Below are 13,895 nucleotides of genomic sequence, written 5' to 3'. Positions count from 1 at the left end.
CGCCTATGAGATGCCTACAAGCAGAACCTGAATGTATCAGTACTGGTATCTAGAGGCAGAATACCTCTGATTGTGTTTTTTCTTTGTAATGTTTTGAAATTTTGGAACGTTCTATTTGATGCTTTAATATAGGTTGCCAGCTGCTTAGAGGTGCTTTTGCTTTGCTTTGCTTTCATGTAAAGCAGTCACGAAATAAATAAATATATTGATCTTTCAGCCAGGGAGACATTAATTTTGGCTGTAGTTTGCCTGGCAGCTTGCACTGCCTTTCCAGAAAATGACGGTTGATGAATCTGAAGTGATCAGAATGGAACATTCAACTTTTCGGCCGCATTCTAGGTCTTGTTCATGCTAAATTCTTTCTCTCTCCCCACAACGTTCAGGTGCACATTCATTCGTCATGCTCCTGCCACTACTTCTGGCGCTGCATTTCATTATGCTCATTCCTGGTGAGTGTCATTTACTTTGCTGCAGCCAAGTCTTGAAAATTAACTCCGCCTGCTCAAATTATTAGATCGCAGTGCCAACGGAAGCTTCCTTCTGGGACTAACAGCAGATTGAGCACTGGGGAAGGAGGGTACTTCATTGGGACCACAGTGGGGAGGAGGGCTGCTGTCCCACACATACTTGTATCAGGGACAGTTTCATTGAGCTCAGTGGGGTTTATATCTGCATAAACATGTACAGGATTGGACTGTAAACCATTACAATGGTTCCTCGGGTTACAGACGCTTCAGGTTACAGACTCTGCTAACCCAGAAATAATACTTTGAGTTAAGAACTTTACTTCAGGATGAGAACAGAAATTGTGCGGCAGTGGCACGGCGGCAGCAGCAGTGGGAGGCCCCATTAGCTAAAGTGGTACCTTAGGTTAAGGACAGTTTCAGGTTAAGAATGGACATCCAGAACGAATTAAGTTCTTAACCCAAGGTACCACTGTAAAGGCATAGGAGATGATCCCTTAATTTCCATCCCAGCAGGGTGTTCTTTGAAGATTCTCCTACTGCTGAACCCAACAGCCCCATTCCTATGCGCAGAGAATAGTGTTTGCATAGTGACTGTTCAAGAACAGGGCATGGAGTGGATTGTGCTGATAGCTTGCACAGGATAAAATGTGTTCTGGCTGTGAAGCAGTGATTCATCATTGCATTATGCTCAACTGGGATGTTTGCTTTATACGCTCAGTGAATGGGAGAAAGAATTCCATAGTTGGCGCCTCCCATGTAGAAATTGTATGCGCCATGTTTATTTTTAGAGTGTTATTTTTATATGTGTTTCGTATCTGGCAAAAGCGGTAAAGCTGTAAATAAAGAACGCAGACGCAGCTGTCGAGATCTCTTGGGCATCTCTCCATTTGCGCAAAACAGCTTAGGTGGCTCCATTTCAACACACCTTGAACTGAAGTTGCACAATCAACGTCTCTTTACGGAAAACTGCAGAGTAATTTCCATGAATCAGAACAGGATTCATACAGAAAACAACAACCGATTCTTTTTAGTATGCTATTGAAAGTTACTTTCAGTGCTGTAAGAAAAGGAGACACAACAAAGTGCCTGGTCATTAAAAAAGTGTTTTCAATTTGTTGTTAGCCGCCCTGAGCCCGGTTTTTGAACGGGAAGGGCGGGGTATAAATAAAAATGCATTTATTTATTTATTATATTCATTCCCAGAGCCAGGGAGAAGCTGGAAAGATCCTCCTGATACTCATGGTACCAGTCTCTGCAGGTATGGCTTGTAAGAACATACAGGGCAATAGATGTTTATGTCTTGGTTTTGTATAAGCATTCCAGTGTTCCAAATATATTGATTTGCATAGATTTATGGAATACATGGCTGAAGAGGCAGGTGATCTTCCTCTCTCTGTCCACAACAGAAGTGATGTGATTAGGGCCCCAGATTGTGGGTGCCCAGCAATGCATGCATGCAAGAGAGGGATCTCTCCACCTGAAGAGATCACATGTGGTCAAAGAGGGTTCTGGGTAGCCATGTTGATAAACGAGATACTATACGAGATTATAGGCCTCTTGCCTGATTTAGTAGGGCTCATACTATGTTCTTATCAGTTAATAAGTCTCTTCCCACCCGCCCTGTTTCACACTCAGGCAATTGGTCAGAGAATGCTTTGTGTTACTTAAAACAAAATGGAGGAACAAATCACAAAATGTATTAATGCGTAGTCTGAAACTTTATAAGTCTGATGTCCAACAACCCACTCCAAAATCCTTGTTTTCCGCAAAAGATCTGCTTCTAGTACAACCAAACATTTGGACTGGATCCAAACCAAGGTAATCACACTTATTTAAGTGTCATTTCACATTGAAATAAATGTGAAAAGTTAGTCATTACCAGCTGAAGTCCCACTGATTTTTATAGGACCTATGTAAGTGTGGTTAATGTACTTTGGATCCAAACCATTGGTTGTAGAAGTGGGGGATTGAAATGTGAGGATCAATGAGAACAGTGACACTAGAGGATCATTTAACTGGAAATTGAATCTGGGACCTCCTGCAAGCTGTACATATGCTCTGTCCCTGAGTTCTTGCTCAATTAATAGGTCAGCTACTAAAAAGAGTAGTGTGGGTGGTGCTGTGGTCTAAACCACAGAGCCTAGGGCTTGCCGATCAGAAGGTTGGCGGTTCGAATCCCCATGATGGGGTGAGCTCCTGTTGCTCAGTCCCTGCTCCTGCCAACCTAGCAGTTCGAAAGCACATCAAAGTAGATGAATAGGTACCACTCCGGTGGGAAGGTAAACAGTGTTTCCGTGCACTGCTCTGGTTTCGCCCGAAGCGGCTTAGTCATGCTGGCCACATGACCCAGAAGCTGTACTCTGGCTCCCTCAGTCAGTAAAGCGAGATGAGCGCCACAACCTCAGAGTCGGTCACGACTGGACCTAATGGTCAGGGGTCCTTTTACCCTTTATATGTGTGGATAGGTTTATGCTGCATACACAATATAGTCAACTATATCACTGTCATTTCTTTTAAATCTATTGTGTTCTTCAGACAATGGGAGAAAGATTTGAGGACAATGTTAAGACCATAGATCTTCTTCTGCAGAAACTTGACAACTGGACGTAAGATCACTTGGGGGCTTTAGACCAGCTGGTGAATGAACATGTCATAAACCTATGGGAATGGCTGGAGCAACATAGCAAGGATCTCACCACATGGCTCAATATGTACTTGTGGACCCTCCAAGAGCTCCATAATAGCTATATGGAAGGTTCTGACTACAGGCTGGGCAAAGAGATCCTACGTCATGACAAATGTTGGGAAGAAAACATCAGCAAAGCAGACATGTGGCTGAAACACCCAAATACTACCCTATACAAGTGGCTGGAGGAGGACCTCATGACCTTCAACAAAGCATTGGAGATCCCGGGCAACAGTGTGGGCAATTCATGGCAAGAGTCTACAAAGATTCATATCCAGCACTCAGAAGACCATGTTAAAATCCTAGAACAGTTATTGGCTGACTACACAGCAATTGCCACTAAGTGGCTAGAGGGGAGCAGCACACTGAGAGAAGCATCTTCTCAGAAATCTGCCCCAAAGCTAGGAAGAGCACAAGCAACAGCACTGGGGGTTAAGTGCCTCAGTGTCATGAAATGGCTAGAAGAGCATGTTGATGCCTTGGAACAGTGGCTGTTGGATTCCGTGAACTGGCAAAAGAAACGAAAGATCATCGTCTAAGCACTGTCAGATGTATTTGAATGAGTTCTGCATGAGATATCTCCCACCAGGACTTACGAAACTTAGACTGTGGATTTCTAGAGTCTATGAACTTGCAGGCTGCAATATTCCAACATGAATAAAACCTAAGCAAATATTTCCTGGATTCGTTTTTTTATTATTTTGGCATATAATTTGCTCCTTCTTTTCTACCCTTCCAATGAACCCCCTACCAATCTTTCTCTCTAGATTTTATTTTCCGTTTATTGCATTTCTGAGCATAATTCAAAGTGTTGGTGCTGACCTTTAAAGCCCTAAATGGCCTCGGTCCAGTATATCTGAAGGAGCATCTTCACCCCCATTGTTCTACCCGGACACTGAGGTCCAGCACCGAGGGCCTTCTGGCGGTTCCCTCACTGCAAGAAGCCAAGTTACAGGGAAACAGGCAGAGGGCCTTCTCGGTAGTGGTGCCCTCCCTGTGGAACTCCCTCCCACCAGATATCAAAGAGAACAACTACCAGACTTTTAGAAGACATCTGAAGGCAGCCCTGTTTAGGGAAGCTTTTAATGTTTGATGTATTACAGTATTTTAATATTTTTTTGGAAGCTGCCCAGAGTGGCTGGGGAAGCCCAGTCAGATGGGCGGGGTATAAATAATAAATTATTATTATTATTATTATTATTATTATTATTATTATTATTATTATTATTGCTTGAGCTTCTCATTTGGGCATCTCAGGGACATGGCACATGCAATCCCAGGAAGAGCTATACTTATTTAGTGTAGTCCAAAGACTTCAGAAGCAGCTTCCATATCTCCTCACCATAAACACCATGCTTCAAGTTCTCAGTGGAGTCTGTCCACAGGTCAACTGTGACCCATCTATAGTTAAGCCACCACAGTCATGTCTCCATAGGACTAGCCTTGTGTGTGACTGATGGCTTCAGCCTCGCTCTTCTGATATTCAGACAAACATAAATGCAGGCGGACACATTTGGTCTGAGCTATTTCAAACATATTGCTGTGGGTCTGAATCACAGACTTGGACGCCAGCATTCCTGAATTTCCAGTGGTTCAGATCGAGATCCCAGGTGTTTCTTGGCCTTTGCCTGCTGTAGCGAACTATTCTTCAAGTTAATTATGAGTTTCATGAGTGCGGCTCGTTGCCTCTCCAAGGCCTGGGATATCTTGGATTAGACTTACGCTTCCCTTAATGTCACAGAGTCCCTCAGACGCATTACTCTGAATTCTATTTCTTGCTGAAGAAACACAAAGCCTACAAAGCATACCGCAAGGCCTTCAAAGCATGTCTGTTTATATTTGAGCTCCAGCCTGCTGGCTCACTTTCTGCTTTTTCTCTTGGGTGGAAAAGGAAGAGCAGGAGGTCAGAAAAGGGTAATCTTTTTTTAATGCAGTGCTTTGGATAAAAACACACACTGACACAGCCAGAGTGAGACAGATATTAATGACATTATAGCTTCTTCCTCTTAAGTTGTGTTGTTGTTTTTTTAAACTCCCCCAACCATCTTAAATTCTATTTATCTACATTGATGGCTTTATTAAGACAGGGTCTTTTGCATCCATCCTACTGTGGGTGCAAATGTGCATTGCGCATGCATTCATGTGCACACACAAAGAACCTAAAAGCATCTGCACAAAATTGATGCCATTATTATTATTATTATTATTATTATTATTATTATATGTTTTTATTAAAGGATTTTCTTAGTTAACAAGGGTGCATGCAACATCTCTGTTTTCGATTCATAGAGTCTTTTCTACAGGTCTGTTACATTCGGTGTGAGTCAGTTACATTCGCCAACCAAGTACACCACACAATCCCATACATTCTAGAGGATGCAACAAAACAATGGGTGCACATGGAAATGGATACAATGGGAAATATCCCCACCATGGTGTACAAACTGATTCCTCCAAAACAAATTAAGAAAATCCCCACAATGCTAAACAGGTTCACACAGTCCATCTGGGATTTATTTTGGAATACCACCCTGTAGGGCTGCCATAAGTCTGGATTTTCCTGGACGTTACTAGGATTTCAAAGGCAGAATTGATGTCCGGGGAGAATTTCTGAAAGGCAGTGCTTTGTCCTGGATCATAGGCAAGTCAATCGAAAAAATGTGTTTTCGGGGCGTTTTTGTAATTTTTTTCATTCTGTATTTTACATGGCTGTTTTATGATGCTTTTTGATGACCTATACCTTTTTAAAAACCCACAATTTCACAGTAGATTTGAAATTTACAGATTGTTCTCTTTTGAAAGAAAACTATATGAAAATGATGTATAGATTACTATATTGCACCAGTACAAATAGCAAAAATGTACAAAACCGGGTCAAACATATGCTGGAAATGTAAAGAAAAAGGAGGTACTATGTATCATATGTGGTGGGAATGCAGAGAAGTTAAAAAAAAATTGGGAAATGATTTACAATTAATTGAAAAAAATGTTTAAAATGACATTTGTAAAAAAAACCAAACAAAACCAGAAGCATTTTTGTTAGGCATTGTAGGACAAGACCTGCCAAGAAAACAAAGAATTTATGTATGCTACAACAGTCCCAAGAGTCTTGTTAGCACAAGGATGGAAGAATGAGGAAATCCCAACGAAAGAACAGAGGAGAAAAAATGTAAATGGTTATAATGATTGATAATTTGTTTGTTTAAATTGTTCAATAAAATATATAAATATACAATATATAAATAATAATAATAATAATAATAATAATACCACAATTTCAGTGGTATCCTAAAAAACAACTCAACAACTTATTTGCCTGCATGTGGGACAAGGGTAGGAAGCCCAGAATTCTTAAAAAGAACAACTTAAGATTCTGGAAGTTGCAGGTCTGTCCCCAGACCCATCCCCAAAAACATGGCAAGCCAAAGGCTTTCGCCACCTAACAGACTTGTACAAAAACCCAAACTGACACAAGAAATGTAAGAGAAACTTAAGGTCACCCAAAATCAATGGCTTTATGACATGAAAACGAACTCTCTCCTCCGCATATAAAACAATATTGAATGCTTTCTAGAAACTGTCATCTCAAGAGTGGCAGTGAGGTATTAAATCTTTGGTACCAGTGGAATAATTTCCAGATGAAGAAATAGATACACAGTTGTTGCTCATCTGTTGCAAACCACCCAGATACCATCCAGGAATGAAGCAGCTCTCTTAAAAGACCTGTTGCATTTCCCCTTCCATTCATGCCACAACATGGTGTCGCTGTGAAAATCTCAAGGGCTCATGAGAGTGCCCTGTGAAACTGGCAAATAGAAGGGGAAGAAATGGAGGCAGTGAGAGATTTTACTTTCTTGGGCTCCATGATCACTGCAGATGGTGACAGCAGCCACGAAATTAAAAGATGCCTGCTTCTTGAGAGAAAAGCAATGACAAACCTAGACAGCATCTTAAAAAGCAGAGACATCACCTTGCCAACAAAGGTCCGTATAGTTAAAGCTATGGTTTTCCTAGAAGTGATGTATGGAAGTGAGAGCTGAACCATAAAGAAGGCTGATCGCTGAAGAATTGATGCTTTTGAATTCTGGTGCTGGAGGAGACTCTTGAGAGTCCCATGGAATGCAAGAAGATCAAACCTATCCATTCTTAAGGAAATCAGCCCTGAGTGCTCACTGGAAGGACAGATACTGAAGCTGAGGCTCCAATACTTTGGCTACCTCATGAGAAGAGAAGACTCCCTGGAAAAGACCCTGATGTTGGGAAACATGGAGGGCACAAGGAGAAGGGGACGACAGAGGATGAGATGGCTGGACAGAGTTCTTGAAGCTACCAGCATGAGTTTGACCAAACTGTGGGAGGCAGTGGAAGACAGGAGTGCCTGGCGTGCTCTGGTCCATGGGGTCACAAAGAGTCGGACACGACTAAACGACTAAACAACAACAACAGAATTTCCTGAACATCATTTTGGCCTACACCAGAATAAACGTGTTTGTTTCTCATCCCCAAATTGAAGTGGGATTCAGGCAGTTTTTCCACACTCATTCCCAGTCCAAAGGAGGAGGGACAAACAGGTAGAATGAGGACACAGAAAGCCAATAGGGAGGCCCTTTGGTGAAGTACCAGGAAGTGGGGGAGGTTGCCTATGAAGAAGACTGGGAATCTTCCACTTGGCTGCATAAGTTGCACTTTCAAAATGCTAGGAATTTACTTCCAGTGAAAACTTACCTTTCCTACTATGCCTCCAGATATTAGATTAGGGACAATTGGGTTTTGTCTCTCTCTCTTTTTGCTTTGTGGTTCGTTGGTTGGTGGGTGGGTGGGTGGGTGGGTTTCTTTGCTTGCTTATTCCGGATTTTGTTTTCCACCTAGTCTTGCTTTTTTGTGGGCTCCTTCCTCGTTAGTGCTTGGATTTATTTTTGTCAGACTTGAGTTCTTTCTAAGTATGAACTGTTTTTTAATTTGCTCTTATGGCGAACCACCTCGGGAGTCATTATGGCTGAAAGGCAATTATGAATATAGTAAATACATAAAAATGAGCTGCTTAGATGTGCATAGCATCTAAAGGCCTTGGAGGATATGACGATTGGCTTAGATAGGGATTCCCCACACTGAGAAAAACAAAGAGAGGCACAATGAGAAAAGTCATCCAGGAAACCTTATCAGGCTGTTGTAATGTTATCTCAACTCCCTGCCAGATGAAATTGTTAAATCACTTCTTCTGCTTGAAGGCCAAACGATGTGCAACATTCAATGTGTTGTTGCATTTAATGCATAAGGTTGTTCTTTTTAAATGCAAATTTAACTCGCTGGGAGGTCTTGCTATAATTGGGAAGGCAGTGGGAATTTAACCCTTTCCTCCTCTGCTTCATTCCTGAGGGGAATGGAGGGGTTAAATTGTATGTGGAGGAAATCCCCCATGACACCAAATGGGAGATTTCCTCCCCAGGCAAATTAACCACTTCAGAGATGGATTTCCTTCTGGATCATGTAATTTTAATCATCATCATCATCATCATCATCATCATCATCATAATCCCCTCCACACTTGTTGAAATCTCAGTAATTATTGTACCTCCCCCTCCCCAGCTGATACTATTTGCATTTTAAAAACACCCAACCAACTACACATCAAATGCAAAGGCACATTTAACACCTCATCTGGGATGTATTTTGGAATACCGCACTGTAGGGCTGCCATATGTCCAGATTTTCCCGGACATTACCGGGATTTCAAAGGCGGAATTAACATCGGGGGGGGGGGTCCGAAAGACGGCGCTTTGTCCTGGATCATAGGCAAGTCAATCGAAAAATCGTGTCTTTGAAATTTTTTCCATTATGTATTTTACATGGCTGTTTCTTTATGATGTTTTATGATGACCTATACCTTTTTAAAAACCACAGTTTCAATGGTTTCCTAAAAAACAACTCAACAACTTTTTGAAATATGGCAACTTTACCACACTGGAAGTGGAAGTATAGTGCAAAACGCATATTCGCCTGCATGTGGGAAGCCCAGAATTCTTAAAAAGAACAATTTAAGATTCTGGAAGTTTCATCTGATGCAAGCAATAAAGTCTTTACATGCATTAATTACAGCAGGATCAGAGGAAACAGAGGTTCATATACTTCCAAACAATGCTTTGGATTTTAATACAATGTTAATCACTCAGATTGTGCTGGCGAGAAAACTTGAATTTGCAGATGCCTGGACTAAGCTAACTATGGCCTTAATCCAATACCGTAATGTTTTAGACTTATTTTATTTCAGACCCCTGGAATTTTGGCAGGGTGTGTAACAAGTAGTATCTTTATCCACTCTGCTCTTCCTTGGTTAATTATTCCTTGCTCAACTCTGAAATCTCCAGGACAAATAAGTGTCCTGAGAAAGGTCCACAAACCAAGTTATCAGCACATCAAAGGTGGAATCCTGAGGGACACAGCAAAAGTTCTGTAGTTGCACCTGGAAAATGTTTCCCACTCTGTACATAGATTATAAGATCTCAACATGCTGGGATACAACAGATCCTCTGAGTCAGTTTGCCAAGTAGGATCAGAAGTAGACAAAAACCAGGACACACAACTTCACAGGATGGAAAAGTGCCTCCATTGTCCCTCCATTGAGGAGAAAGCCAACAGGAGAGGAGGTTTATACTAACACACATCATTGATCCTCCTGGTCCAGTTATGTCTTATTTGAAAGGCAATAGCAGTCCAGGACCTTAAACTGAGCTACCTGGTACCCAAGAACCTTCAAATCAGGAATGGGAAATGAGTAGCCCTCTAGATGTTGTTGAACTCCCAGCTCCTATCAGCTCCGGTTCACATGGCTAGTGGTGAAGGTTGTTGAGTGCAGCAACAACTGGGCAGCCTCAAATGGAGATATCTTCCAATATCTTAAGGTCTTTCACATGGAAGTTGGAGCCAGCTTGTTCTCCCCTGCTCCAAAGGGCAGGACCAAAACCAATGGCTTCAAGTTACAAGAAAGGAGATCCCATGATATACTGTGTTATGTACTGAAGTTCTCACCCTGGGCCAGCAGGGGGATACTGTAGATAGTTCAGGTCCACATATGCAAATAAGGGATCAAAAGTGACATTCAGTGATTGGATAGTTACAGAAAGTTGTTACAGTTACGTTGTACTGCAGCTCTATATAAGCAGGCTAGCTGAACCCTTCAGTTCAGTTCTGTTCTGGCCTGTGAATAAACAAGAGCTGTTTGAAGAATCACTGTGTCGTCTGATATGTTCACCCACAACTTAACATACTGGGCCAAAGATTTTGGATATAATATACAGCTAAAAGAATGGAAGAGGTTGTGGAAAGAATAAAATTCACAGCATGTAATGCTTTGAAAGAGAATATGATGAAAATGATGTATAGATGGTATATCACACCTGTGAAATTAGCTAAAATGTATAAGACAAGTAATAAATGCCTGAAATGTAAAGAAAAAGAAGGGTGTTGTTATCATATGTGGTGGGAATGTAAAAAAGTAAAAAACTTCTGGGAAATGATATATAATGAGATGAAAAAGATGTTGAAATATACATTTTTTAAAAAACCAGAAGCATTTTTACTTGGTATTATAAGTGAGAACATGAATAGACAGGACATTAAACTGTTTTTATATGCAACAACAGCGGCAAGGGTATTGTTGGCCCAGAAATGGAAACAAGAAGAAATACCGACGAAAGAAGAATGGCAGATGAAATTAATGGACTATGCAGAATTGGATAAGATGACAGGAAGGATTCAAAACCTGCAGGACCAGAGATTCACAGAAGATTGGAAGAAATCTACAAACCATCTGAAGAGCAACTGTAATCAACAAATTACACTAGTAGGACTACAAGAAGTTTTGTAAGGAGAAATATATGAAATATCGCAAAGAAGATAAAGAAGAGAGACATCAGTTACGATACTTAAATGTAATAGTGAAATTAAGAAATGTAAATTAAGTGGAAAAGATTGGAAAATTTTCAGATGTGATTGATGGATTCAAAAAATTGTAAAGATATAAAAGTATGTTTTATAATCGTTGAAAATGATATGTTAAAAAACTAATAAAAATATATTTTAAAAAGAAAAAAGGAGATCCCAACTAAACATCAAGGAGAACTTTCTCCCTCAGAAGGTGGTGGATTTTCCTTCCTTGGAGGTTTTTAGGCAGAGGTTAGATGGCCATCTGTCATGGATGCTTTAGTTGAGATTCCTACCTAATAGGGGTTGGACTAGATGACCCTTGGGGTCTTTTCCAATTCCGCAACTCTGTTTTTTATGGCAGGGATTGGCCATAGAACATTTTGCATGCAAGATATGGGCCTAGCCCTGAGCTGTGACCTCACCCCCACCCCATTAAGATGCCGTTACTATGGTGAAATAAACATTACTACAAACCTGTATTAGAAAACTGCTGTGGGCTGAGGGCGACATCCAGTGTCTGCAAGTGGACTAATAATAATAATAATAATAATAATAATAATTTTTTGATATTTTTTTATATAATATTTATTCAAAATTTAAGAACAACAAACCAAATAAAAGAAAAATACAAAATACAAAATACAGCAAGAAACAACAACACCAAAAAAGAAAAAAACACATCCACTTTAAAAAAAAAAAACTGATTAAACCTTAACATAGCTTTCTTCCTTTACTTATTTCCATGACTTCCTCTCACCTCCCAATTTTATATTCTAATTCAAATTGTTATTTCAGCAAGTCCTTCCAACCTTATTTTCATTTAAGTAGTTTAACATAATATATTACAATATAACGTCCTCTCTTTTCGTCAATTTCATCAACTCGTCTTTACTTAGTCCTTTATGTTATTTCAACCAAAACCATCTAATTTTCTTTTTCCAACATCTTTCTAACAGTAATAATAATATATTTATTAACCCACAGCGCCACCCATGTTCCAACTCTGTAAAAAGTGAAGTACAATTCCCAGAATCCTTGCAGCAGAGTCCTTGGGGCAGGGTGTGTATTCCACCCAGAATATAGCAAGAAAGATACTGTTTGTGTAGGTTTGCAGTTACAGCTACAGCTTAATTCAGAGCCTATACATGTAATCCTTTGGGAAAGGAGTACGACAAGGCTTTATATCGTCTCCCTGCTTATTTAACTTATATGCAGAATTCATGCTGCGAAAGGCTGGACTGGATGAATCCCAAGCCAGAATTAAGATTGCCAGAAGAAATATCAACAACCTCAGATATGCAGATGACACAACTTTGATGGCAGAAATTGAGGAGGAATTAAAGAACCTCTTAATGAGGGTGAAAGAGGAGAGCGCAAAATATGGTCTGAAGCTCAACATCAAAAAAACGAAGATCATGGCCACTGGGCCCATCACCTCCTGGCTAATAGAAGGGGAAGAAATGGAGGCAGTGAGAGATTTTACTTTCTTGGGCTCCATGATCACTGCAGATGGTGACAGCAGTCACGAAATTAAAAGACGCCTGCTTCTTGGGAGAAAAGCAATGACAAACCTAGACAGCATCTTAAAAAGCAGAGGCATCACCTTGCCAACAAAGGTCTGTATAGTCAAAGCTATGGTTCTCCCAGGAGTGATGTATGGAAGTGAGAGCTGGACCATAAAGAAGGCTGATCGCCGAAGAATTGATGCTTTTGAATTATGGTGCTGGAGGAGACTCTTGAGAGTCCCATGGACTGCAAGAAGATCAAACCTATCTATTCTGAAGGAAATCAGCCCTAAGTGCTCACTGGAAGGACAGATCCTGAAGCTGAGGCTCCAATACTTTGGCCACCTCATGAGAAGAGAAGTCTCCCTGGAAAAGACCCTGATGTTGGGAAAGATGGGGGGCACAAGGAGAAGGGGATGACAGAGGACAAGATGGTTGGACAGTGTTCTTGAAGCTACGAACATGAGTTTGACCAAACTGTGGGAGGCAGTGGAAGACAGGAGTGCCTGGCATGCTCTGGTCCATGAGGTCACAAAGAGTCAGACAAGACAACAAATATATATAATCAATTTCAGCAATGGTATCATCTCACTCTGGCGGGGTGAGACCCAAAGGCTTTACTGCAGCCAACCTGGTGTCCTCCAGATTTTTGAACAGCAACATCCATTCCCCCCTAGACAATGTCCCTGTGTTGGCTGGCTGGGTTGACGGTACATAGCTGAAGTCCAAAACATCTGGGAGACACTAGGTTGGGCAAGTTTGACCTTCTGTTTCCAAACCCAGCCTGGCTTGTCTTGGTCAACGTTAGGAAACATGATAAGAAGACAGTAAAAATCCTTTTAAAAAACCTTCTTTGAGACTGGCAAATGCCAATGCCTTTCTATGCTCCGACAGATGGAAAAAATATTCTAAATGTTTATATCAATCCCAAGGAAGGGGCAGTGCTCTATTATTTTATTTTATTTTTTGCTTGGCTATAGGTGTGAGCCACAAGCATGTCTGGAATGTGTTTATTGTGAATGCAATGAAGCTGGGAGAAGAGGAGATATTCCTGTCTGGTGGAACTAGGGGGAAGTCCGACAGATTCACATTTTCTTGCATCGGCCAGTAGAATCAAGGAAAGCAATTGTTTCGTTCAACCCGAGTCGATGGCAAAAATGTGCACGGCACGCTTGTCTCCATCCACATGTTTGCATTATTACTAACACATTTGCACCATCAAAGCCCAGCTTATCTGGGCATTGGCCAGGATTCCCTACCCCATGGCCCCCCAGCAGTGGCAACTTCCCTGCCTGCCCCCCAGCAGGTGGTGGG

At 41.1% G+C, this 13,895-nt stretch overlaps 1 long non-coding RNA gene across 1 annotated transcript; it reads left to right on the top strand.

Annotated features, from left to right (window-relative positions):
• The first annotated feature begins 363 nt into the window (after positions 1–363).
• LOC309338470 lies at positions 364–3,828 on the top strand. The gene is made up of 3 exons (XR_014154904.1): positions 364–449; positions 1,671–1,725; positions 3,003–3,828. It is a non-coding gene; the product is annotated as an uncharacterized lncRNA (long non-coding RNA).
• Positions 3,829–13,895: the final 10,067 nt, after the last annotated feature.

Source organism: Podarcis erhardii (genome assembly GCF_964252035.2).
Source record: "Podarcis erhardii genome assembly, chromosome: 3".
Lineage (NCBI taxonomy): Eukaryota > Metazoa > Chordata > Lepidosauria > Squamata > Lacertidae > Podarcis > Podarcis erhardii.
The sequence above is the reverse complement of the archived record's forward strand: the minus strand, read 5'-3'. Positions and strand labels throughout refer to the sequence as shown.